This window comes from Callithrix jacchus, chromosome 5, assembly GCF_049354715.1.
Source record: "Callithrix jacchus isolate 240 chromosome 5, calJac240_pri, whole genome shotgun sequence".
NCBI lineage: Eukaryota > Metazoa > Chordata > Mammalia > Primates > Cebidae > Callithrix > Callithrix jacchus.
Window position 1 is genome coordinate 45,073,504 of NC_133506.1, and position 25,512 is coordinate 45,099,015.

General features: G+C 47.5%; 1 pseudogene; it reads left to right on the top strand.

The window, feature by feature from the left end:
• Positions 1 to 25,299, top strand: LOC144582803 (uncharacterized; annotated as a pseudogene).
• The last annotated feature ends 213 nt before the right edge of the window (positions 25,300 to 25,512 follow it).

Sequence of the window (25,512 nt, forward strand, 5' to 3'; positions counted from 1 at the left end):
ATGTCGACACGAGCTAAGCTCTTCGCCGTCCAGAGGGTGGAGGTGACTGTGGCTTCTTTCTCATCTGCCTGAAATGATGCATGTTTGAGAAATGCTGTGTTTCTAGGGCTCGCACATGATTCGGGGCAGTACATCCCCAAAGGAATGGCACTTTTTTACGGCTCCTGGGACTAATGTCTCACCAAGCACACTTGGTCCAGTGCACCAACCTAACCAAGGGTTTCATAATTTCTGAAATTTCCCAACACATAGATACATTAAATCCCAAGAAAAGAAAATCGGCACTCAAAGGTATGATTCCATCTTACATTTAAATCTGCTCCTCTCCCCATGAAAGATTATACTGAGTAGGAAAGGAAAACTGCAGGACAGAGGGCATCTTAGACCAAACTTGAGTTCTCCTTTCTACATGAAAAATGCCTCTTATCTGCCCGATTTTGCCCAGACAGTGCATACAGTGAGGGCATGTGGCCCTACATGGAACTTCTTCTGTTTTATCACAAATGATAAGGCAGCAGAAATGCTGGGACTGAATGCACAGCCTCGTTCTCGGACAGCAGTGGAGTGAGCCCAGGCTTCAGCTACACAGACTTGTCATTCCAGTGGCCAAACAGCACATGGCCCAGTGGTGGAGAAAAAGACAGAGGATGGAGAAATTGATTCCCTGGACCAGGACCTCCTGCTCGATCACTGTGATTGCTCCTTAGCCTTTGAGGTACAACTCTTTCCAAAATGTATAAGCCACCTTCACCTCTACATAAAATACGGAACACAATTGAAACTCTGCCTTTAGTACATGTCTCACGGCCCTCTGTAGCGTGGGCCACAGCGGTTGATGCTAATGGAAGCTCTGCCCAAAAGGTTTCCTTATTCAAAGGCATTCAGGAAATGGGTGAAATGAAGTTAATCTGTTTTCCTTAAGACTGCTCAGAGCTCCAGCACATTAAGGGGCATTTCGGTCTCTGAGAGGAGGATACAGGAAGTAGTGTTTCCAGAATTTAGTTGACCACAGTTCACTCAAATTGCATTGCAGGACAAAAGCCAGGCAGAATGTATTTTGGGCCACAGTTCTGAGGTTTGTGCATGCAACGTGTGGGAAGACCGGAGCTTGCCAGAGAATTTGAGGACCCAGGTGCTTGTCCTGGCTCCACTTCCTCCCAGTCCTGTGACCACGGGCACTGTCTGTCTCTAAGCTGCATCCTCACCTGTATGAAAAGGAGGTCAGTGTGGCTTGTGGGCTCTCAGCCCCGTACACTGCGCAGGAAGGACTGAGGGACCACAGGCAGCTGGCTCTGAAATTAGCGAAAGGCCACACAAATGGAAGACAGTTGTTGGTGCTCAGTTCTATTAACCCAGAAATGGCCAAGATACAATTTGGGGGAAATTCCCTGATTGCATTTGTTCTATTCTGCTTTGCCAAGGGTTTCACTTAATTGAATGAATCCAATTTTACTCTATACAAATAGATGTATAGAGCTCACCACGGCAGCTCCATGTAATCCAGGAGTAATCTTTTTACCTCCTGACAGTTTTACTGTCTTGTCTGTTTCTAATCCATTTCCCTTTCTTGGCAGCAGACTGGGTGGCAGCACAGAGACGCATAGGAAGCTGTGAGCGGAAAGTGCCCCTGTCGCCAAGGCAAGCAAATACACATTCCAGAGCCCTTGGAAAACTGCAGAGGGCTTCATGTTTTCACACTGAAACTCATGTGGCAAAAAGTGACCTGATGTGAGGCTATGTATAATCCCTAAATTCTACTTAGTGTAATATCCATACATTTTGCTATAGAAGACTTAATGGGTTTGGATATGGGGTGCTGCCCAAGCCCCTATGGAGTTGTTCACCATGTATGATTTTTATAACATGGTGCCTTTATGAAACTTGAAAAATCCTGAAATCTGAAACCTATGTAGCCCCAAGGGTTCCAGGTAGAAGAGATAAGGGACCATAAAGGAAACTCTGGGGTACAGAGGCACCTGTGGAGATGAAGGCAACCAGGCTGGCCTGGTATTTGAAAGGCAGAACACCCTGTTCCCGGGTTCAGGCAAGAGGTTTCCCGACCCACTTGACGCTCCTCTCCACCACGGCGCAGTGCTGTGAGTTCTCCCCCTCCTTACCGCTGCTACATTTTTTGTGAAGCCATAGAGACAAGCCAGTGTCTGGTCCCCAGCCAGGATGGAGAGGCTGTGAAGGCACATCCCCACAGACAGGCCCTGTGCTCTCCTCTACCCCGGGTCCCTGGGTAGCTAGCCAGAGAGAAGGCTCCCTGTGCCCCCCACACCCGGCTGCTGTGTAAAGAAGCAATTGGCATGCACCCCAGGACACTAGCTGCCGCCAAAGCCAGCAGTAATTTATGAGCCTTAAAAGATCTTGTTGTACCAGTCCGTTACAATACCAGTGTACAATAATTCACTGTACAACCAGTCCGTTGTACCAGTGAATTATTGAATTAACGCTGCATATTTATAGCAACTTCTTAATAGTTTAAGAATTTATTCATCCCTGTGGGTCCTTTGGTATATTTTTTTAATTGTTACAGAAAAGAGTTTTTTAGAGCTGGCTTCACTGGACTACTTCCTCAGCGATGCTTCCAGAATACTAAAATAGAATCCCACACAGGTGTTCCTAAGCTTAAAGTACCTGATCCGCAGCAAACAGACCTGCCCACACGGGAGCTGGCGACACCCCCGGCCTGTCCTCAGGGCTGCAGCTGCTCTGGAGACGCCCACAGCGAGCCAGGCCCAGCTCTCAGCCCTATGGCCCAGCACACTAGCATTTCATAGTCTATGCTTGGATTATTTGTCTTCTGAGACAGCTGAGGGACCTAAGCATCATCCATATTGTTTCTACAAGAAAAAAAATCTTTCTGTGTCCCGACAAGTAAGCTCCCTATTTTGGAAGGACCCCTGCTTTGTAAGGCGTGGCCTACTGCTCACACTGAGTCATTCCTCACCCAGCCCTGAGGCTGCTTCCTGTTCCTAGGTGCTTAGGGATAAGGGGAAATCGACAGAAACAGGCTGTTTCCCAATGCTCACCTGCAGATAACTACACCCAGAAGTGGTGGGGTAGAGTTAGGTAAGGAGACCAAAGTTGACAACTTAAGACCCGGATCCTTCAGGCACTTGAGACGCCAGCTGAGGACGCAGGGCATGCCGGGCCGTCTGTGCTCAGGGTAAGGCTGCACGTCTGTCTGCACCAGGGCTCCTGAGAAAGCGCCTTGCATGTTACTGTCCCTTTTGCATGACTTGTTTTGGTCATGAGTGGCATCACACTTTATAAAAAAGACATGTTTTCTTTACAGGATGAGCTACCTTTGATCCTTAGTCTTCCTCTGGCTTAGGCAAGAGTCCTGCAAAGCTGTTCACCTGTTGTTGGCAGCTGCCAGGAGTTGCCGTAAAGAAGGTAGAAGAGGTTTTTTCTGTTAAATTGGTTAATTCAGGCTCCCAGATGTGGTCTTTGATAAGACACACCCCATCCCTCTCTTCCTTACCACCCCATCCCTCTCTTCCTTACCGCCTCTAGCTAACTGTGCTCATCATTTAAGCTTCAATTCATGGTTCCATCACCATTCTCAAGTTTGACTTGAAAACATCTGAACAAGTACCTGTTAACCTGAGCTCCCTCTAAAGAGGGAGAAAAACTAATCTTCCGGATCAGTCTGGCAAAAGCTAGAGGAAGAGCCCGTTTGCTTGGCGACTCCAGATATCACCCTATGGCAGACAGATCCAGCTCAGCCAGACTGTTGGGGCACAAAAAAAAGTAAATCCACTATCTCTAATCACTCTTTTGGAAGCCTTTGAGGCTAGCAAGGCATGAAAGTTACATAAGAAATGAGCAACAAACAGTTCCAGCTAAGCACCCTGGTTAATTCACTCCCTGGCCACTACCACAAATTGTGCTAAGCTGAGGGTCGCCGATCGGTGACGTCATTTGGTGCTCACAGTGTTTGTTGAGTATGTGTGTGTACCAGACCATATGCCAGGCGCTGGGCACACAACAAATCCCACCATGGTCCTTGGCCTTGAACGGGAGTCGTGCGTGCAGAAGCTTAAAGCCGTGTTGTGATACATGGAAAGTTCTTGTGGGAACTCAGCTGGGAAAGTATAGGCCCTGCCCTTGGGGAGGGGCGGGAAAGTGATGGAAAGAGAACGTGAGTCAGCCTTGAAGGTGCTGTTTATCAGCTGGCTCAAGTATCAAGGTTGAACCAAGCACAGGCAATCTGAGCATTTCTTCCATGAGAAATGAAAGTCAAGAGCCCGGAAAAGTTGAGGATCGTACCACAATTCCATGTCTCAGCTTGGAGTGGCCATACAGCATATTTAGTGTGACAGGCTTTAAAAGTGAAAGAAGGCACTCCTAGTAATAACACCAGGATAGATGCCTGAACCCAGACTGTCCCAGGGAATCAGGAACGTGGTCACCACCCTGGGGATAACTTGAGGCCTACTTTGCTGCCATGAATGAAGTTCATTCTCCCTCTACTGGTCAGAGAGGAGACGGCAGGGGATTGGTTGCACCCTCGACCTTTTTTCTTTTCTTAAGAAAATGATAGAAGACAAATACAGTGTCATCTGACATTGCAATCGTTATTGGAAACTACAGTGCACGGTATGCTCGCACTTATATCCTTGAAAACCGTTTTAGGGCTCGCTCTCAGCCCTGTTACTGAACCACAAAGATGCTGTGTTTAAAAATATTCAGATTGGTTCCTTATTGAGGCAAATGCTGAGGAAAAGCAGCAAACTGCATCTGGAGCTTGAAAAGAACTCTTCTTTGCCTTGTGTTCTCTGCGATGCAGCTGACTTCTTTTAAATCAGCGTTCTGAGTTAGTGCTGCCATTCCATCTTCACCTGCCTTTATGAAACAAGCAGGCCAGAGGCAGATGACTTTTCTCTGGGTGCTTTGTGCATGAGTCTCACGTTAAGCACTGCATTCTTTGTTTCCTTGGGAAATAAACCATCATAGACAATGGTTGCTTCAGGTCTTGACCAAGTGCCCACATGCCCCAGCCAGATGCTATGGTTTCCTCTGGGGTGTTCACCTCTCTGTGGACTTCTTCCCTCTGGTTTCTAAGGTGACAAGTGGCTTGTCAGATGCATGGGACAGCACAGGCATTTCACACCCGGCCATTCAGAGCAGGGACCACTTGTGCAGACTTTCTGGGATACCTCTGGTTTCGCACATTCTCTCTTGTCCACACAAAGACTTGTATTGGTCAGGCAGTAATCTGGTTTGAGATAACAAAATGTAAGAGTAGGGCCATCTTATCTACAGCACGTGACCCAGAGAAACAAGGGCCCTGCAAAGCAGGTAAGTCAGCCTTGAGTCCCATAACCCTGTAGAGAGCCCGGCACCCTCATGCCCCAGCAGGGCTGGCCCCATCTGGGTGGTCCCTGCAGGGTCTCCAGCACCCAGCACTGGGCAGGCACCAGGTGGTTGCTCAGTGAATATTTACCTGATAGAAGCACCCAGGCACGGTGCGAGCACAGATCCGTGCATGCTGACCACCATGCCCCAGGCATCCACGCTGCCCGTGGGGCCCCACAGTGCCAGTGAGAGCCCCCCATTAGAATCTGTGCCTCAGCCGAAAATGTCCTTCCCTTCTCCCATCCCTAATAAGACTCCCCCTCCTACAGGTTCTAACAGGTATGAAAAGGAGAATCAAGAGCCTCCGGTTCCTCCTTCGTCCCCAACCTTAGTTTGCATTCTGATTCATTAATTAGAATTAGAAATCATTAATGCAGGGTGGTTTGCAGCTGCCCTTAGAGATGATGGTGGCAGTTCTCCTGAAATGCACCTGTGTTGTTCTTGCACTTTCTGGCACTTCTCAGTGGGCCTCAGAAGTCAGATGGGTGGACTTACCTGCCCAGCCATGTGGAAGAAGGAAGGCTGTCATGTAGATGGCTACTCATACATACCACCTCAAAGTAAGGGTTAGACACTACAAATAAATTCCCTTCTGATGTCTTAAATGGAAAGTTTCCACTGAGCCCTAATGCTCCCTAGAAGCATGTCATGTCCTGCCTGCAGAAGGACCCACCCAGGGCCCCATTCTAGTTACCCTGTTCTTGCTCGTGGCTATGGGCATCTCAGCTCGCAGAGAAGCGCTCCAGGTCACAGCTTGCTCTGTCCATCATTCAGCATCTGCCTCCTCACTTTGTGAATGACAAGGCACATGGATGGCTTCACTGGTGAGATTTGCTGGTGGTAAAGCATGTTATCTGGCTGTTCTCATGGAAAGCAAAAGAAGCTGCCTCAAGGCAAAGGACAACCCAGGAAACCGTTGAAAGAAGCAGGTGGGAGTGAGAGCCGTGGGCCTGGGGCCTAGTGCAGCACACACTGGGCATTTCCCCTCTGTCCTGCTCCTGCCCTTTCATTCCTCTCTGGAAAGCCTCATTTGCCAAGTTCACAGAGATTCTGTGCTTCCCTGCCTGTCCTCAGGAACAGCTCTGGGGGCAGTCGCGTCCCTGATGGAGGATCAAGCTTGTGGAAGTCCTTTCTGTCAATAAGAACATACTTAGTTCTCATGTGGTTGCCACAGAAACTGGCCACATCAAAATAGAGACAGCCCATGTTTCCAGAAAACCATGGTGACCCACTTTCACATTAGCCTCTGGTAAACCTCACAGGAGTGGCCTGTTGTCCTCTTGATATGTAAAGGGCCCTCTAGGACCAGTCTTCACCTCAGTCCCTAACCCAGCATCCTGTACAGTGTGTGAATACAAAGCCTGTTAGTGGAGAGGAGGAAGAAGGTGACAGTGATGACAAGTGCAGACAAGCTCCTATGTTCCTCCAGCAACTGGACAGGCTGGAAAAGGTAGGAGGTGCTCTAGAGATTGTACAAACACTTCCTTATTTGCAGGCATGCTTGGCACTTACAAACACCAGAGACACACAGATGGGTAGGTAGGTAAGTAGATAGGTAGGTAGGTGGGTAGATGTGAATAAATGGGAAACTGAAAGAGCCAGTCTTCCAATATAGATCCTTAGTGGCTCACTGTGGGTCCAGATTTTAAATAGAGCCAAGTGGCCATTTGCTGACTAGGGTCATACAGGTACTCTGAGTTCCCCCGCAAAGCTGTACCTTTTTATCGTTGGGACTTTTAGAGCTCACCTGAACCAATCAATCAGGGTTTGGCTATATCAGCCCATCAGAACTAAGCAAATTTCATTCTTTTATTTGAATAAACAGACCTAATTGGGAACCTGGGTGCGAACTTTTGCTTTAAGACCCAAGCCTTCCTTTGTTCTTTGGAGCATACCTTCATTTTAGATTGGAGGCTTCGTCTCCCTGGTTTGCAGACTGTTCACTGGAATAGTCTCTTTACTCCAAATTCCTTTTTTAGAGAACTTTTGTTGACAGGTAGACAGATGATAAGTAGATAGATAGATAGATAGATAGACAGATAGACATAGAATGATACTCGACATATATATATGTAGAGTATGTGTGTGAATAATGAATGAAATCAACGAATAAATAAACCACAATAAACCTTAGGGCCCTGAATATTAATTACCCAGAAGAGACCCAGTGAATAGAGATCAGGACATCATGAATAGTCAATATCAGGAAGTGAGTGAAGACTTGAATTGTGGCTCACAGTGCATTTCTCGAAACCCAAACTTTAGGGGACTTTGATGCTGGTCTATACCACAGCCTACCCTGCTGTGTTCCCATGCTATTCTAACACTCTGCAGTGTTTGCTATAAAAGCGGGTGAAGGTAGGGCTGTCGGGGTGAATATGAGTTATCCTAACTCACTAGCTGGTTTTGAAAAGTAAGCAGAATTGGTTGTGGGTTTAGTTTTCTGCCTACTTGACCCTGCTCTCTTTTTTCTGCTAAGTCTGGGAAAAGCCCAAGTGCTTGGTATGATCTGAGGAGGGGCCTTCGGAGGGTTCCCAGAGCTGACATTTCCAATCAGGCAGCAGGTGAATTTGCAGATCCAGAGACCCCTGAGGACACTTACGGCATCATCCTGGCTGGCTGGCTGGCGAGTAGCTGTGCTCTCAGCTCGCCCAATCCCTCCCTTGCTACGTGTAGGAAAGGTGGATTGAGGACGTAATCACTGGTGAATCCAGTCACAGAGGTATCAGAAAGCGCTTGTCCATCATGCCGTGTACCTGACTTGAGCCTACCCTCTGCATGGTTCTCACAGGCCACGCTTTGATTCTTGTTAGATGCATAGCTCCATGACTAAGAGATGCGTTGCTGAAAGAATCCTCAGTGCAAGTAAACTCTGGCATCTCTCTAGTTCCATTGCTGGGTTCTAGACAAAAACATCCTAGACACAGCTGGTCCCATTTAAGGTCAGCCACCTGTGCTTCCGGAGATGGAAGCAGACTCAGACCAGATGAGATTTTTGGTGTCTGTATTGGATTAGCGTGTACTTCTTTCTAATAGGAATTTCACTAACAGTTGTCTCATTGGATTTTTTTCTACTTACATGATCATTTTCCTTTTTAGAGCCATCATAGTTTTATCCTATTTAAAATACATACGTTGTACTTTGAACCATGGACTCGCTCCTCCCAAAAATTACGCCATTTTAATACATGACCCTTGAGCCTGAAGATTGTATTTCAAAATATAGACAATAAATAGAGTGATTTTTAAAGCACCTGTCTAATCAGCATTAAGCAGTCACCAACACGTCTTCATAATTGAAATTCCAAAGAATGACTCTAAAGCATGGACGTGTTTAGAATCAAAGATGGAAGCTTTTTAAAGGTAAATGTTACATACTGAAATCAAGCAACAAGTAAACTTTTTAATAAATAAATGATCATTATGCAGACTAATAGTCATACCAGTTGTCCCCAGGCCGGGCTGGACGGCCGCACAGCTCTGTTGTAACGAGCTAACGCTGGAATAAAGTACTGTGAGCAGGCACTTCCTAGGGCAGTGTCAGGAGCCCTTGTGAATACTGCAAAGGACTGTGTGCACCGCCTGATCTAGCATCTTTACAGGTGGCCCATCCACAGCCAAGGCCTCCCCACGACACAGCTCTGGAGCTAAGCCTAGGCAGGCTTGCCCCCAGTGTCTTCTGCACTGTCATGAAGTAAAACATGCACACTTTTTATTTAACACGCCCCTTGACTTTACTGATAACCTACATTCTTCCTAATCGTTACATTCTGTGAAACATTTCAATAAGTAAAGGAAGCAGTGCTTTCTGCTGCTTTATACGGTTTGAATTGTTCAGGCTGCTGGGAGCAGAGGTGGACAGGGATTCCCACTCTTTGGTGCCGGGGGAGCCTTTTCCCATGGTCATGCCCTCAAACCCTGAGCTATGGCATGATGCAGTGCTCAGAAAAAAGGAGTGAGGAAACGCAAGGTGGGCACGCTGGCATTCTCCAAGGAAGCCCTGAGAAACTCTGAAAGTCCCCAATCTTGAAATAAATGAGAGAGAGAGAGAGAAAAGAAGTCTTATGTTATGCTTTAGAAGACAAAAAGCAACATCTAGACTCTTTCTGTAGGAAACTAAGTCATTACTTATCGCCACTAAACATGAGCTTGTCAGTGGAGGCGTATTCCAAGAGCAGTGAATATCTTATTTAAACTCCCTATTCCACAAAAGAGGAATCGTTCCCATCTTACAGATGGACACTGAGCCTTTGAGAGGCTGCTCATCTGAACGGAGATTTCACCCCAGAACCATCTGTTTCCTAAGCCCAAGCCTCAAACGTGCCATGACACTGCTTTTGTCTGCGGTTGTGAATCATCTCTGACTCCTGTAGAGATGGCAGCGGAATGGCTGGGATTTCTGCACCAGGCTGAGGCCCCCACACCCCCTACTCCCTGGCTCATGTCAGGAAGCACTGCCTGGGCTGTGCCTCACATGTGGTCACTTCTACATAGGTGACGAATTTTGAGACTCTCAGTGGCCCAGGACCATCACTTCATATTAAATCCGTAAGATGTAAGAAGGGTAATTAACACTTCCTGTCGTTATTTCCCCTTCTTCGCATCCAGAGAAAGAGGTAGAATAAGCAAGAGCAGGAAGAGGGGAGGGAAGAGCCACACGCTAGATGCTGAGATGATCTGGGATGGGAAGAGTGCTGGGCGCACAGGAGCTTTCTGGGGCCGTGTCTACAGAGAAAATGAAGGTTCCCGCCTCTTTCAACCAGTCTCCCAGACTGTGGCTCTCACACTACATGTGGAGTGTGTGGAACACGCCATCTACTGATGAGCCCTGTTCACCCCACACACTCAGAACCTGGGGTTTTCACCTTTCCTAAAGAAAAATACATCTCTGTGAAGTTTTGACATCTGGATCAACAACTAACCAAATATCTGTGGGTGGAACGCTACCTGGAGAGGAACATTCCAGAACCCTCAAACAAGAGCATCCTTCCCACACAGACCCAGACCTGGCCCAGACCCAGAAGAACAGATTCGGGTAAGGTTTTGTCCTGAAGTCACAGTGCCTGGGAAGCAGCAGATCTGAGGAGGAGGCAGAGCAGTTACTGCTGTCCCAGCCTCTTCACTGCAGGACTTGAAGACTCTGATCCCAGTCGTATGATTCCATCTCGCTGCAAAGAAGGTGCCGTTAGACCGGCGTGAACCGGAGCTCAAGCATTCTCCCTAGAAAAGCACCTCTGGTTGTGCCCTTTTGAAAAAATATTATGAATTTCATATACTGAATTTAGAAGGAATTAGGTTCCGGGTTACTTTCTCTTGGGTTTAGATTTGTATGTACAGCACTGGGGCTGAGTTTTATATATCTTTAATCAAACTCATGTGACAATTAGCCACTCCTGGGGAAAAGGGGCACCTCATCCCCAAGTGCCAGCAGCCCTCGCCACAGTGGCCAGCCAGCTTCCATTTCTCCTGGTGGTAGCTGAGCTGGCCGGAGCCTTCGCGGGCTGAGAGGACCGCCAGTGCCATCTTGTGGGAATGTTCTCAGTGCTGAAGCCAGGCTGAAGGCGGAGACAGCCTGGACTGTCAAACTCTGAAGAATGACGTTACCCAGAAATGTCTGGGTGCAGTCGAGGGAGACACTTCCCTCTGCTCACCAGCCGTGCTAATTATGACTTTGGTGTCCAGAAAATTAATATCCCAAATGAGACCAAGCCAAGAAGATATTTCAAGAACTACAAATGGCAGGAAAGGATTTGTTTTCCATGGACTTACCAGGAAATGTTTAAAAAGTCACTCCAGGTGGGAACGTATTTTCCATAAAATCTGAAAGTCCAAAGCTACAGATTCTGAGCAGAGTGAAAGCAAGAGCTTGGGAATTTGCTTCCAGGCTGCCCTGCGGGCTTCGTGCTTTCCTGAGGAGAGTGGACAGGAGACCACTTTTCCTGGGCAATAAGTGTGTGTGCTGAGCTGCGCCCTAAGTCACCCCTTTCATCAGTGCCCGAGAAGAGCGCCCGGGCCCACTCACTTTGTGCGGGCAGAAGCTGATCGAGGGTGCCCCGTCTTCCCACTGTCCTCTCTGTTACACACGTGCTGTGTGCACACTGTGACTACCTTTCACCAGCACACAGTGGGGGAGGTCCAGGGGCCTCTTCTCCTGCACTGACAGAGGGTTTGATTTGAGGTGCACCCCAGTTCACAAGGTCTTTACCCTGGAAAAGCAGTCTCTTTGCCTCTTTCCCGCCTCAGGAAAGCACAGAGCCCGCAGGCAGCCAAATTCCGAAACTCTATTTCAACCCTGTTTCGAATCTGTTGCTTTCTGCTTTGTGTGTGTGTGTGTGTGTGTGCACACGTGTGTGTATATATACACGTACATGCAGTCACCTAAGGAGGTAGGGTCTGTTGCTATCCGGTTTTACAGATGAGGAAACTAAGCCTCAGAAAACTCAAACACCAGCTCACCAGCTGGTCCCTGGCAGAGTCAGGATTTGAACGCGGACCGTTCGACACCCGAGCCCACACTCCTGGTGTCCATTTGCCGTGCTTCCTCCTGTCTGTAGTTCTGAATCGTCTCTGGGCCTGTCAGCTGCCTCTGGATCTGGTGGATGGTTTGAAGCCTCCCCTGCATTTTGTTCCCAAGACCCAGGAACAGAGTCATCTGAGATGGCGGAGACCACAAACAACCCAACCGAAGAGCACAGTCCAAGAGCTTCCTCTTGGGTGTCGTCCCCAGAACCCCAAGCAAGGTTCCAGCCTCTCTGAAGCACCATTTCTTCCTCCATAAAATAGAACATCACCTGCGGAAGGAACTCAGATGAGCTCATGATTTATGTGGAAGTGCTTTGTATGCTAGTTATATGCTAGAGACATAAATGATCTTTTTCAGGAAAAAAAAAATCCTCTATCAAGTCAGAAAGTAAATCTTTAGGTAGATTTGAATATATTATACTGTCTGGTTGAATAAAGGGCTCTCAGGTTACATATAGAGTGCTTACCTTAAAACTCTGCGTCTCTAAATCATTTACAGGGGACAAGCTAAACCTTGAGGCTGCTAAGCCCTTTACAATGAGGGGCCTGGGCTTGAGGCCAAGGTTATGCACCCTATTTGGCCCTTGTTCCAAGTCCAGTTCCCAGCACTTATCACTGTGCAACCCTCGGGCAAATGACCAGCCATCTCTCTGATTTACCATTCTAATCTGTAAAATGGACAGCTCCTGCCTCACAGGACCAAGAGACTTAGATACAGCAATTCTAAAAAAAGCACCTAATTCAGCACCTGGCCCATAGTGCACAGTGGTGATTGGTAAACAGTAGGTTTCATCACCTGAGATCATTTCTATCCTTCAGGGAAAATAGAGAACCAATGGCTCATTAAAGGCTGTGTGCCCTGCCCTGTGTCTACACGCTTCCCACTGATAGAGTACGTTTACCGGAAGGGGAGACAGCATTTGTGGAGGATAACTTGAGTAGACTTCCACGAACCCAGGTCAAAACTAACATGAAAATGATTCTGTTGCATATAACTCTCCAGGAATGCCTTTGCTGCCATTTTGACTACTTTCAGTAGGATCAGGGATTTGACCATATTCTTCCCAGTCTTGCTGACTACCGTGTGTGTGTGTTTGTGTGTGTGTGTGTGTGTGTGTGTGTGTGTGTGTGTGTGTGTGTGATGCATGTTTCTCCCCATCCCAGAATGCATCTATTTGGTAACTTAAGCTGACCCTAATTTCTACCAGGATGCTTAGGAAGGATGAGGCCGACCAGTCAGATGCACATAGGACCCCTCCCTGCTGCACAGAATCCTATTCTGGAGGATGAAGGGCACTGCATTTTTCCAGGAATGCAGAAGCTCCCCCAGGGTGAAGGGAAGAAGAGAAAAGACCCCCACATAAATGGCTGTGGTGAGCCAGGCTGGAGCAGGGCAACAGATACAAAGTTTGTCTACAAGTTGCCGATCAGTAGCAATCCTGTTTGAAGATTATTAGCAATCGATCCTTTTGGGGAGCCTGGATTCATTTCCTGGCTGACCTGGAGAAAATATCGTGGCAGTATCGGTGCCCTGTGGGGACTGAGTAGGTACATGTGCGGTGTCGTGTACAGTTCTAGGCAAATAGAAACCACTCTGGAATGCAGTCGGGAGAACAGCTGAAAGAGGAAAAAAATTTGAAATCATGGCTTTGAGCCTGGGAAAGGGATGTCCCAGAGGCCTGCGGTAGCCTTCTTCCAATACTGAAGGGCTTTCCTATGGAAGAGGCATTAGACTAGGGATAGATGCTGGACCAAGTGCAGGGATGCAGAATCTGGGCCACCTGAGAGACACCCCAGCTGACCCCACTGAGGGCCCTCAAGCTCTCATCGGTGAAAGGATGAAGGTGTAGGTTGCAGCAGCGTCTGCCTCGGAGGGGTCCTCCTGTCCAGCCCTAACTCACAGCGTGCCTCACTTTACACCCCTCAGGTCTGGGGCAGAAAGCACATTGTCAGAGTCCCACGATGATAAGGGAGGGTGTAAAGCCTTAGAACACAAAATAATGCTAAGTCTTCTCAGTGTTTATATTAGTTACATGTTGGGACGGCAGTAATTTGAATATATTGAGTTAAATAATTGCTGTTTTAGAGTTGAGGGAAGTTTTACAACTATAAATTTGGGCTTCTCAGCCCATTCCACTTTCCCTTAAAAATGAGGGCATCAAAGTCAGTCTTGGTTGATACCTGCTTTCCACAGGGTCACTCACCCACCGAGTGTTTCTGGCATTTTATCCTGCCTGTCTGCGGTTTCCACAGAGTGCCAGTAAGGTATAAATCTTCTTCATCAAGAAAATTTAGGCCAAGGCTGGGCACGGTGGCTCAAGCCTGTAATCCCAGCGCTTTGGGAGGCTGAGGTGGGTGGATCACGAGGTCAAGAGATCGAGACCATCCTGGTGAACATGGTGTAACCCCGTCTCTACTAAAAATACAAAAAATTAGCTGGACATGGTGGCACGTGCCTGTAATCCCAGCTACTCAGGAGGCCGAGGCAGGAGAATTGCCTGAACCCAGGAGGCAGAGGTTGTGGTGAGCCGAGATCGCGCCATTGCACTCCAGCCTGGGTAACAAGAGCAAAACTCCATCTCAAAAAAAAAAGAAAAAAGAAAATTTAGGCCGGGTGCAGTGGCTCACGCCTGTAATCCCAGCACTCTGGGAGGCCAAGGCGGGCAGATCACCTGAGGTCAGGAGTTTGAGACCAGCCTGACCAACATGGAGAAACTTCATCTCTACTACAAATACAAAATTAGCCAGGCATGCTAGTGCATGCCTGTAATCCCAGCTGCTCAGGAGGATGAGGCAGGAGAATCACTTGAACCTGGGAGGCAGAGGTTGCGGTGAGCAGAGATCGTGCCATTGCACTCCAGCCTGGGCAAGAAGAACGCAACTCCGTCTCAAAAAAAAAAAAAAAAAGAAAAAGAAAATTTAGGAAATAAATAATAGTGAACTTTTGTTAAAAACAACAGGTCCTTTTAAGAGTCTGATATGGTCCTTACCAGAGGGACAGTAGAGACCCACGTGCACGAACATCTGCTGGCTGCTTAGTCAGGCTGTGAAAAAGCTGCAGTTAACTAGTGGATAGGAAGTGTTACCTGGATTCTATCCTGGCTATTCTGCCTGGCTCGCAGTTCCTTTACATTTAAATAAGTGTGGTTTTTAAATTCTGGAAAGGCCTGAGGACATGGGGAGAGCAGGGATGATAGTTTTGACTGTCTCTGTTTCCTGAGAGAAAATAATGTAGCATCTTCAAAACAGCATCTGTCAGAATGATTTTCATCAGATTAAATGAATCCTCAAAGCAGCTGTCATAGTTTATAGACTTCAGAAATGTAGGTTAGACTTGGCGTGGAAGCCTAATGGAATTTCAAATAGGTGTGTTTTTGCATGTACAGCCTTGCACCCAGACTCGACTGGGGTTTCTCATTTGTGAAATTTTCTTCAAGCTACCATATCTCAAAGAGTTTAGTCAGTGTTGTTACTGAACAAATATAACAAATAATTATTTACCAATTTAAGTTACTCTTAATTATAGTTGGAAAAAAGGATTGCGCCAAACTTGGTGAAAACCTGCAACACAACATATGCTGTCAATGGTCAAGTTACATGAAAATACATGTCGCTGGGCCAGGTGCATGGCTCACACCTGTAATCCCAGCACTTTGGGAGGCTGGGGCGGGCAGATCACCTGAGGTCAGAAGTTCAAGACCAGTCTGGCCAACGTGGCAAAACCCCGTCTCTACTAAAAATACAAAAATTAGCTGGGCGTGGTGGCGCATGCCTATAATCCCACGCTATTTGGGAGGCTGAGGCAGGAGAACAGCTTGAGCCTGGGAGGTGGAGGTTGCAGTGAGCAGAGATTGTGCCACTGCACTCCATCCTGGAATACGGAATGAGGCTCCATCACAAAAAAGAAAATAATACATATTGCTGTTAGGCATTTTGGAAGAGGCCTGCCTTTTGCCATCTTTTCACGGGCAGCTGCCATATGTCCTTAGAGCCAATTATGGCCTTTCAGTTTTAGAGGAGGAAAACTTTTGGAGGAGACTTTTGGTTCATAAAGACCTTTAATGAATGATGAATGCAGAGTGATATTTATTATTTTGCAGCAGAAAATCTTATTCTTAAAATTAGTTGCTAAATCTAAATGACAGTAAGATACCTCTTCACACCCATTAGATTAGAGCCTTTATTCAAAAGAACAAAATAAAACAAAACAGAAAACAAGTGTTGGCAGGGATATGGAGAAATAGGAACCCGTGTGCATTGCTGGTGGAAACCTGAAACGGTACAGCCGCTGTGGAAAACAGGTTGGTGATTCCTCAAAAAGTTAAACACAGAATTACCATATGACCCAGCAATTCCACTTGAGTTATACCCAAAATCACTGGAAGCAGAAACTCGAGCAGATATTTACTCCCCCACATCTATAGCTGCACTACTCACAGCAGTCCAGGTGTCCATGAGCAGATGAATGGATAAGAATGTGGTCTGTCCGTACAGTGGAAGATTATTCAGCCTCAAAACGGAATTCTCACACATGATGCAACATAAATGAACCTTGACGATATTATGCTAGAAAGAATAAGCCAGACACAAAAAGACAAGCACTGTACGACTCCACTTATGTGAGATCCCTGGGGTAGTAAAGCTCGTGGAGACAGAGAGTGGAATGGTGATGGCCGGGGCTAGGAGGAGGAGAGAATGGGAGCGAGTGCTTGCCAGGGACAGACTTTCTGTTAGGAATGGTGAAAAAGTTCTAGAAATAGATAAAAATGATGAAAGCATAATATTATGAATATACTTAATGCCACTGAACTGTATACTTAAAAATGGCTAAAATGGTGAATAATGTTTTTGTAATTAGTTGCTGAGCTGGCTGGAATTTCAAGGCAAAGTTGAAAAAGAGGGAGGGCTTGGACTCTTGTCTTTAGGAAGAATGTTTCCCTGGAGCTGACCGGAGCTAAAGGAGATCCTCTGTCTGGTGTCCTGTCACTTCCCACCAAGTTGCATCTTGCAGCTCGATAAGACTTTCTCACGCAACACAATTCTTGAATATTGTGCAAAAAGTGCACTCTTAGAGCAAGGACCTCACCTATGGAAGTGCTAGATACACAGGGTTATTTCCTTCGGGGCCTTATTTCTTACCGGTCCCAAACAGATGGGGGCGCTGGAGAGCAGCAGGACAGGATGAAGTCTCAGGTCTTCATGTTGCTCTTCCCCAAGGTAACCGGGGAAAATGCACACTGTTTTGGCTGTGCCCCAAAAGAGTGCTCTGATCTAAGCTCGCCACTGAGTCACATTCCCTGTCCCTGCTCCTCAGCTCAGAGACAGCCTCAGGGTGTGCACAGGGGCAAGTTCACAGCCTTTCCGTCCTCAGTCCTTTTGACTGCAGCGCCAGGCCCTCAGTCTCGCAGTCACTCAGCCAAGTCGCCAGCACCACATCAGCAGAATGACTAGCCACTCTGTATAGGATGTAGCACAGAGCACACCAGCGCCTGGCTCATCGCCGTGCCCGGGGGCCTGACCTTACCCCCACCACCCATGGTTGGCAGAGGCACATTTTTTACACTGACTCCAGCATGCGTTCCATTGACATACTCTGCCCTCGTGACAAGAATCCAGCAAGCCACTAAAGCTCAACAGATTCAGTCATGACTCCCCCGAAAGGAGCGATGTCCGTGAGATGAGGGGTTTCACAAGGACAGCCCCATCTGTGAATGCCTCCCGTGGACTGAGAATCTGCAGCCTGCAGCTGTGGCCCTGGACACTATTGGAATGAGCTGGGACTAGGGGGAGAGTCGTGCTTACTGCTGGGGTCTCATTTAGCCCCCAGGGTCTCCACGGTCATTCAGCAGTTGCAATGGGACAGTGTCCTTGAGCAGCCCGCTTGGGACTGAGGTGCTAAATGTGGGTTTAGGAAAGGAACCAGCATGCCCTGGGAGTCTGAGGCTGGGTTCTAGGCCTCTGCTTCCTTGTGTGTATTCCAGGATTCAGGTTAGAGCAGAGCTGTCATGACTTCATATCATCACCGTTCACACACATTTCCCCTGGGACATATTCCAGGCAAAGAACCCCACCCTCTTGTGATCAGTGCAGGAGACACCCAGACGACATGGGGCAATGGAGATAGCTGGCGTGTGAGTATCACCTCCGAGGACCACTGAGGGCAGGGAGGAAGGGCAGGATTGTGGCAGGCCCCTGGGGTCCAGACAGCTGTCCTCAGTGTACACAGGGAGCAGTGCTGGAGACAGACTCTGGATAGCCAGGTCCCCAAGAGCCTCACCTGGTAGCTGCTACAGAGTGGGGCTGGGCTCAACTAAGGAGCCTGTCAGGAGTACCCAACACGGAGGCCTCTCTGGGCTGGTGCCCTGCTGCTGGACAGCGCCTCAGTGTCCTGGAGTTCCACTCCATCTCTGCAAAGGGCAGCTTACTCACAGCGTAGCCCCTCATTGCTGGGATCCACTCACAGCATAGATCACCCTCATTGCTGGGATCTCCTTTAGCCCTGAGACCCTCCATGGCCAGTCAGCAGTTGTGATTGGATGATAGTTCTCTGCGTGCATTTATCTTTGTAAATACACACATGCAGTAATACAGAATTACAAGTGATTTTAATTCTTTCTGCTTGTCTGCTTTTCAATAATGAAATGTACAGGCAGAACTTAGAGATATTGCAGGGTCTGCTCCAGACCACCATAATAAATGAAATATTCTGATAAAGTGAGTCTCACAAAGTTTTTGGTTTCCGAATTCATGAAAAAGTTGTGTTTACACTCCACTCTGGCCTATTAAGTGTACAGTACCATGATGTCTAAAAAAAAAAGCCAATGCGCATACCTTAATTTAAAATTTTTGTATTGCTAAAAAATGTTAATGATCATCTGAGCCTTCAGTGAGTTCTAATCTTTTTGCTGGTGGACGGTCTTGCCTGCCTCTCAGTGTTGATGGGCACTGGCTGATTGGGGTGGTGGTTGCTGAAGATTGGAATGGTTGTGGCAGTTCCTTAAAATAAGACAACAGACCGGGTGTGGTGGCTCATGCTTGGAATCCCAGCACTTCGGGAGGTGGAGGCAGGTGGATCACTTGAGGCCAGGAGGTCAAGACCAGCCTGGCAAACATGGTGAAACCCCATCTCCACTAAAAATACAAATATTAGCCAGGCGTGATGGTGTGTGCCTGTAATCCCAGCTACTCTGGAGGCTGAGGCATGAGAATTCCTTGAACCTGAGAGGCAGAGTTTGCAGTGAGCAGAGATTATACCACTGCACTCCAGCTTGGGCAACAGAGTGAGACCCTCTCTCTCAAAAAAAAAAAAAAAAAGACAACAATGAAGTTTGCCACGTAAATCAACTCTTCCTTCCAGGAACGATTTCTCTGCAGTATATGATGCTTCTTGATAGAATTTACCCACGGTAGAACTTCTTTCAAAAATGGAGTCAATCATCTCAAACCCTGCCACTGCTTTATCAGCTAAGTTTATGTAATATTCTCTTTCTCTCTCTCTTTTTTTTTTTTTTTTTGAGATGGAGTTTTTGCTCTTGTTACCCAGGCTGGAGTGCAATGGCGCGATCTCGGCTCACCGCAACCTCCGCCTCCTGGGTTCAGGCAATTCTCCTGCCTCAGCCTCCTGAGTAGCTGGGATTACAGGCACACGCCACCATGCCCAGAGAATTTTTTGTGTTTTCAGTAGAGACGGGGTTTCACCATGTTGACCAAGATGGTCTTGATCTTTCGACCTCGTGATTCACCCACCTCGGCCTCCCAGAGTGCTGGAATTATAGGCATGAGCCACTGCGCCCAGCAAGTTTATGTATATTCTATATCCTTTGTTGTTATTTCAACAGTGTTTACAGCATCTTCACCAGGTGTAGATTCCAGCTCAAGAAACTACTTTCTTTGCTCATCCTTGAGAATCAACTCCTCATCCCTAAGGAATTTGATCACGAGATTACAGCCATTCAGTTCTATCTTTAGGCTCCACTTCTATTCCTAGTTCTCTTGCTACTTCCACATCTGCAGTTTCTTCCTCCAGTCAAGTCTTGAACCCCTTCAAAATCACCCATGAGGGCTGGAATCAGCTTCTTCCAAACTCCTGTTAATATTGATATGTTGACCTCCTCCCATGAATCATGAACGTCCTTAGTGGTATCTGTAATGGTGAATTCTTTCCAGAAGGTTTTTGCCCAAATCCACCCAGTGGAATTACTTATTTCATAACTATTAAGACTGGAAAGTCTAAATTACTTCTCGATCCATGGGTTGCAGAATGAGTGTTGTCTTAACAGATATGAAAACAACGTTAATCTCCTTGTATACTTGGTGTTGGGTGGCCAGGAGCCTTATAAATCAGCAGTAATATTTTGAAAGCAATCTTCTTTTTCTGAGCAGTAGGTCTCAACAGTGGGCTTAAATAATCAGTAAACCTTGCTGTAGATTAATGTACAGTCATCCAGGCTCTGTCATTTCATTTATAGAGCACAGATGGAGTAGATATTATGTAATTCCTAAGGGCCCTAGGATGTTTGGAATGGTAAATGAGGCTCGGCTTCAAATTACAGTCATCAGCTGCATTAGTCCCTGGTAAGAGTCAGCCTGTCCTTGTAAGCTTTGAAACCAGTCATTGACTTCTCCTCTCTAACTGTGAAAATCCGAGATGACATCTTTTCCCAGTAAAAGGCTGTTTTGTCAACATTGAAAATCTGTTGCTTAGTGTGGCCACTAACCTAGACCTTGATCTGAGCTAGATCTTCTGCAGAACTTGTTGCAGCTTCTCCATCAGCAGTTGCTGCTTCGCCTTGCACTTCTATGTTCTGGAGACGGCTTCTTTCCTTAAACCTCATGAACCAACCTCTGCTAGTTTCCAGCTTTTCTTCTGCAGCCTCCTCACCTCTCTTAGCCTTCATAGAACTAAAGAGAGTTAGGTCCTTGCTCTTGATTAGACTTTGGCTTAAGGGAATGTTGTGGCTTGTTTGGTCTTCTGTCAGACCACTCAGAGTTTCTCCATATCAGCCATAATGCTCTTTTACTGCCTTGTCACTCACTCCAGTGCTCGCTGGAGTAGCATTTTTAATTTCTTCCAAGAAGTCTTCCTTTGCATTCACAACTTGGCTATTTGGTGCAAGAGGCCAGCCTGTCTGAGCTTCTGAGACATGTCTTCCTCATCAAACTTAGCCATTTCTAGCTTTTGATTGAAAGTGAGAGACATGCTACTCTTCCTTTCATTTCAACACTTACAGGCCATCGTAGAGTTGCTGATTGCCCTAATTTCAATATTGCTGTGCCTCGGGGAATAGGGAGCCCTGAAGGAGAGAGACAGGGAATGGCTGGTCAGTAGAACTGTCAGAACACATACAACAACTATTGATTAAGTTTACCATCTTATATGGGCACAATTCATGGTGCCCCAAAACAATTACAGTAGCAGCACCAAAGATCAGTGACCACACATCACCATAACATATAATAATAGCGAAGATGGGTGTCCACAGACTGGCTTATGCACAGTTGCCACAAGCCTTCAATTCCTAAAGAAACACGCTACCTGTGAAATGCATATCTATATATGCATATAATTATTCAAGCTTCCTCAGCCACCTTTTAGGGCTCCCTTCTGTGGAGAAGCTAATTCCCTTCATCATGCATCTATTCTTACTAGATTGACTCTCTGTGGGTGACATTATCAGGCTTCTGGACTAGGGGGATCTCCTGCAGTTCTGTCTTTCAGAGCCTCGACATAGGTTACGATGGAAACCACTGTGTGCTCCGGATACAGAAAGACGACTGTGCTTTGTTGGAGGATGGTACTATATGATTTGTTACCAGAGTGGGGCCATCCCTGCCTCAGGCTGTTCCTAGATGTTTAAAAGAACATTCCAAAGGACTTTAAGAAACTTCGTGCTACATTTCTGTATTCCTTTCCAAATCTTTTATAAAATGTTAGAATTCAGATCACACTTCCCAAGCTTTGGAGGCAGACCCCTTGGCCCTGAATACCTGGAGGTTCTCACCTGTGGGTGGGATCAGGCATCACAGCAGGATGTGCTTTAAGAATCCAAATGAATTCAGTCAAACCACATGGGGCAGGGGCTTAAACTTGAGTTAAATTGATTCATCTCTGGCCAGCTATTAATCCTATAGCTAAATCGTATACATAAAGGAAGGGGAAAAAATCCAACCCAACTAACCACACAACAAACACTAACCAAAACCAAGGTAACGTATGGTTCATCTCTGTGCTGCTTAGTAAAACTTGAAGTTTCTTAATCTCATGAAGTGACAGAAATTACCTGTGGGAATTTCAGGTGTTTTTGGTAAATTCTTTGGGGAAGTAAATAGCAAACTTCCTGAATGCTGGGACTTTTGCCTGCAGCAAAACAAAGCTAAGACAAGTGGATTTCTCAAAAAGACCACCAGCAGCAGAGAAGCCAAGCTGGGCAGAGGCAGGCTGGGGAGCCCAGAGGATAAATTCCACCCCATCTGGCCAGCAGGCCTGGCCGTAAGCAAAACTGAGCCAAGAGGGAGATGCTTCCTCTCCACCCACCTCCGTGAGTGTCCCCACTGGGCTGACCTTGTATTCATCTCCTGTTCTTGGGTGTCCATATCTCTTGGTGGAGGCATTTTAGAAGTAAACACACCTTGTCCACCACCTCCAACTGTGTCCTGATGTTTTTAAGTTATGGTACATGTAGCTATCAAAAATAAATGCACAGAAGAGTATATAAGAACATGGAGAGATGCTTACCATACTCTTAGTTCAGAAGGCAGATGACCATTTTTGTAAGAAAAAAATTATAAAGAAGACAAGCACGTACATCTATGCATACACAGAAGGAAAGCCTGGAGGGAGAGCCCCATGTTAGCAACTCGTATTTGCAGGTGGTAGCCCTGCCAGCGATTTGAGCCTGTTTTTTCACACTGAGCTGTATTGCTTTGGTACTATGTGCATTTCCTCAATACTCCAGTTTGGATGAGCTCAATGTGAGTTAACACGTCAAGAGGTGACAGGTTTCCCAAGGACCTTATATTTGTAATGCTCAGGGATTGATGGGGCCAGGAGGTTTGTGTTGGCTCCGGAATCTCCCCTGTGAGGATGCCGGAAGGCAAGCCCAGCGTTGAGGAGGCAGTGAGAGCAAAGTCCACACCACGTAAAGCTACTTCTGCCCTGCTTCAGGTAAGCGCGTTTCACAATCTCATTAAATCAAAAGTCGGGCTTGCCCATAGTTAAAATGTGTTCATTTAACCAAAAAACAAAAATAGGCTGGGCACGGTGGCTCATGCCTGTAATCCTAGCACTGTGGGAGGCCAAGGTGGAAGGATGGCTTGAGCCAAGAGTTTGAGACTAGGCTGAGCAATACAGCAAGACCCTGTCTCTACAAAAATTAAGAAATTAGCCAGGTATAGTGATGCATACCTGCTGTCCCAGCTACTTGGGAGACTGAGGCAGGAGGGTCACTTGAGTCCAGGAAGTAGAGGCTGCTGTGAGATAAGATTGTGCTGCTGCACTCCAGCCTGTGACAGAGACCTTATCTTTTAAAACACAGACACACACAGACACACACACACACACACAGTGCTTGTGGGCAATTCACTTGCAGTTGACTGTGTCTTTTTCTCTCTCGTACTTGGGGCTGAACTAGCCTCAGGAGAAGGAAGCTCCCAAGCCCAGTAGTGTGGTCATTGCAACAGATAACACAGAGGAAGAGCTTCGCTCCCATCCAACCTCCACGCCTGCCAGCCTGGCTCATCCACGTGCACATTGTCTTCCACAGGGTCTCCTTTTGTGGGCTGTTTTGTGAAATCTGCCTTTTCCCTTCTTGTTTTCCAGTCCCCCTAAACCAACTGTGTTCAACCCTGGGGTCACTGCCCGGGTAAGTCTGGGGCTGTCTGGGGTGGGCTTGAGGCCTTTGCGTGGCAGCACGGAATCTCCGGGTTCCTTCTGCTTTTGTTAAACTGTACCTAGAGTAACCCAGCAGCGCTGCTCCTCTCATCTGTGGCCGTGACTCTCTTCATTGCCATATTTCCCCCAAGGTTGCTCTTGCAAACCCCAGGCCAAACTCACGGCTTCGGTCACATCCTTTACCTTTACAGAGCTGCCATCTGGTGAGACTCAACGATGTGACTTGAGTGCAGACCTCCCGCCAGTGGCCCCCGCAGTATTGCCATCCACAGGGCCACTGCTCTCAGGATGTTCACTGAGATGATGAACTTATCAGAGGATGCCTGAAGAAAGTGCCAGTGTTGGGGACATCCCACTGCTGGTGGAGCTGTGACCATAGCCGGCCAACCTGTCAGCCAGAGAAGTGTGGCTCCAGCCTGCCCATGCGGGGCTCACCCTGGTCACACCCACGTTGGCACAGAAGCCCATTGGTCCCTCTGGAAAATAGCGGGTCCCTCCTGAGACTGTGCAGGCAGAAACTGGTTGTGTCTCACAGCCACCCTGTGCGTTTCCTTCCCGGCCAGTGCCCTAGGCCTGGCTCACAGCTGCGGCAGCACATCTGAATTTAAGATCCTGGATTTAGTTCTGTCCTTCCCCCAGTTTAAGTAGACTCAAGTACAGATCTAGCAGAAGAAAGTCCCGGAACCCAAGTCAGATCTGAGAGAGGCGCGTGTTCCTGTGTCTCATAGCATGAGGTGTTCTTGCCGCCCTGCTGGTGTGTGGGCCTCAGTGCCAATTGCCATTCCCTGGTTCTGATGGCCCAGGACCCCCACTACCCACATGGGACAGGCTTCTACCTTTACCCATTCACAGTCCCCACCCATCCTGCAAGAACACTGGTGGGCACTGGCCTGGGGCTTCCTCATGCATAAAACCCATGCTCCCTGCGGGGATGCTGGTGGGTGCTGGCCTGGGGCTTCTTCACCCATGAACCTCATGCTTCCTGCAGGGACGCTGGCCTGGGCCCACCTCATGCACGAACCCTGTGCTTCCTGTTGATCAGCCTGTGCTTTCCGTGTATGCTGACAGGGTGATAAAGACTTCCCCCCGGTGGCCACATAGGTGGCTCACCAGAAGCCGCATGCCTCCATGGACAAGCATCCTTCCCGAGAACCCAGCATATCCAGCAGCCACGCAAATGAACCTGGACCCCACCAGCCTGCCCCGCAGCCCCAGGTCTGCTGCACTTGGCACTTCCCCGACAGAGAGAACCAGCACTTTCTCCCAAATCCCCCTCCACTGGGAAAGCTAAGGCAAAATGAGGTGCTCTGTCCTTTGCCTTATATTTCCATAGAGATGGCTCCAGCCCGAACCTTATTTAAGGGGAGTCTGGTTGGATGTCATTTGAGGATTATTGTGCCCCCAGAGGTACCATTAGCAGAACTTGCCAAGATCTGAGGAAAACTGTAGCTTTAGTTCTATTTCAGCAGTCACCTGACAGCCTCGTCTGTGGTCTTCAAAACAAGAAGGCACAAACCTGAGACGATCAGATTAAGGTTAAGAGAAAAGCTCGGTAATTGCCTGCTTTTTGGTATTAGGACGATAAAATCTCAACACCTACGAGAGAAGAAGAAATAAGGGAATTCCTTTGGGTGGCCCCTCAGGCCCTTAGAGGCAGGGAACAATAACGCCGAATTTCCCTCCCTTGAGATGGGGGATCCTGTGCAGGCTGATGAGGCACACACAAGAAAAGC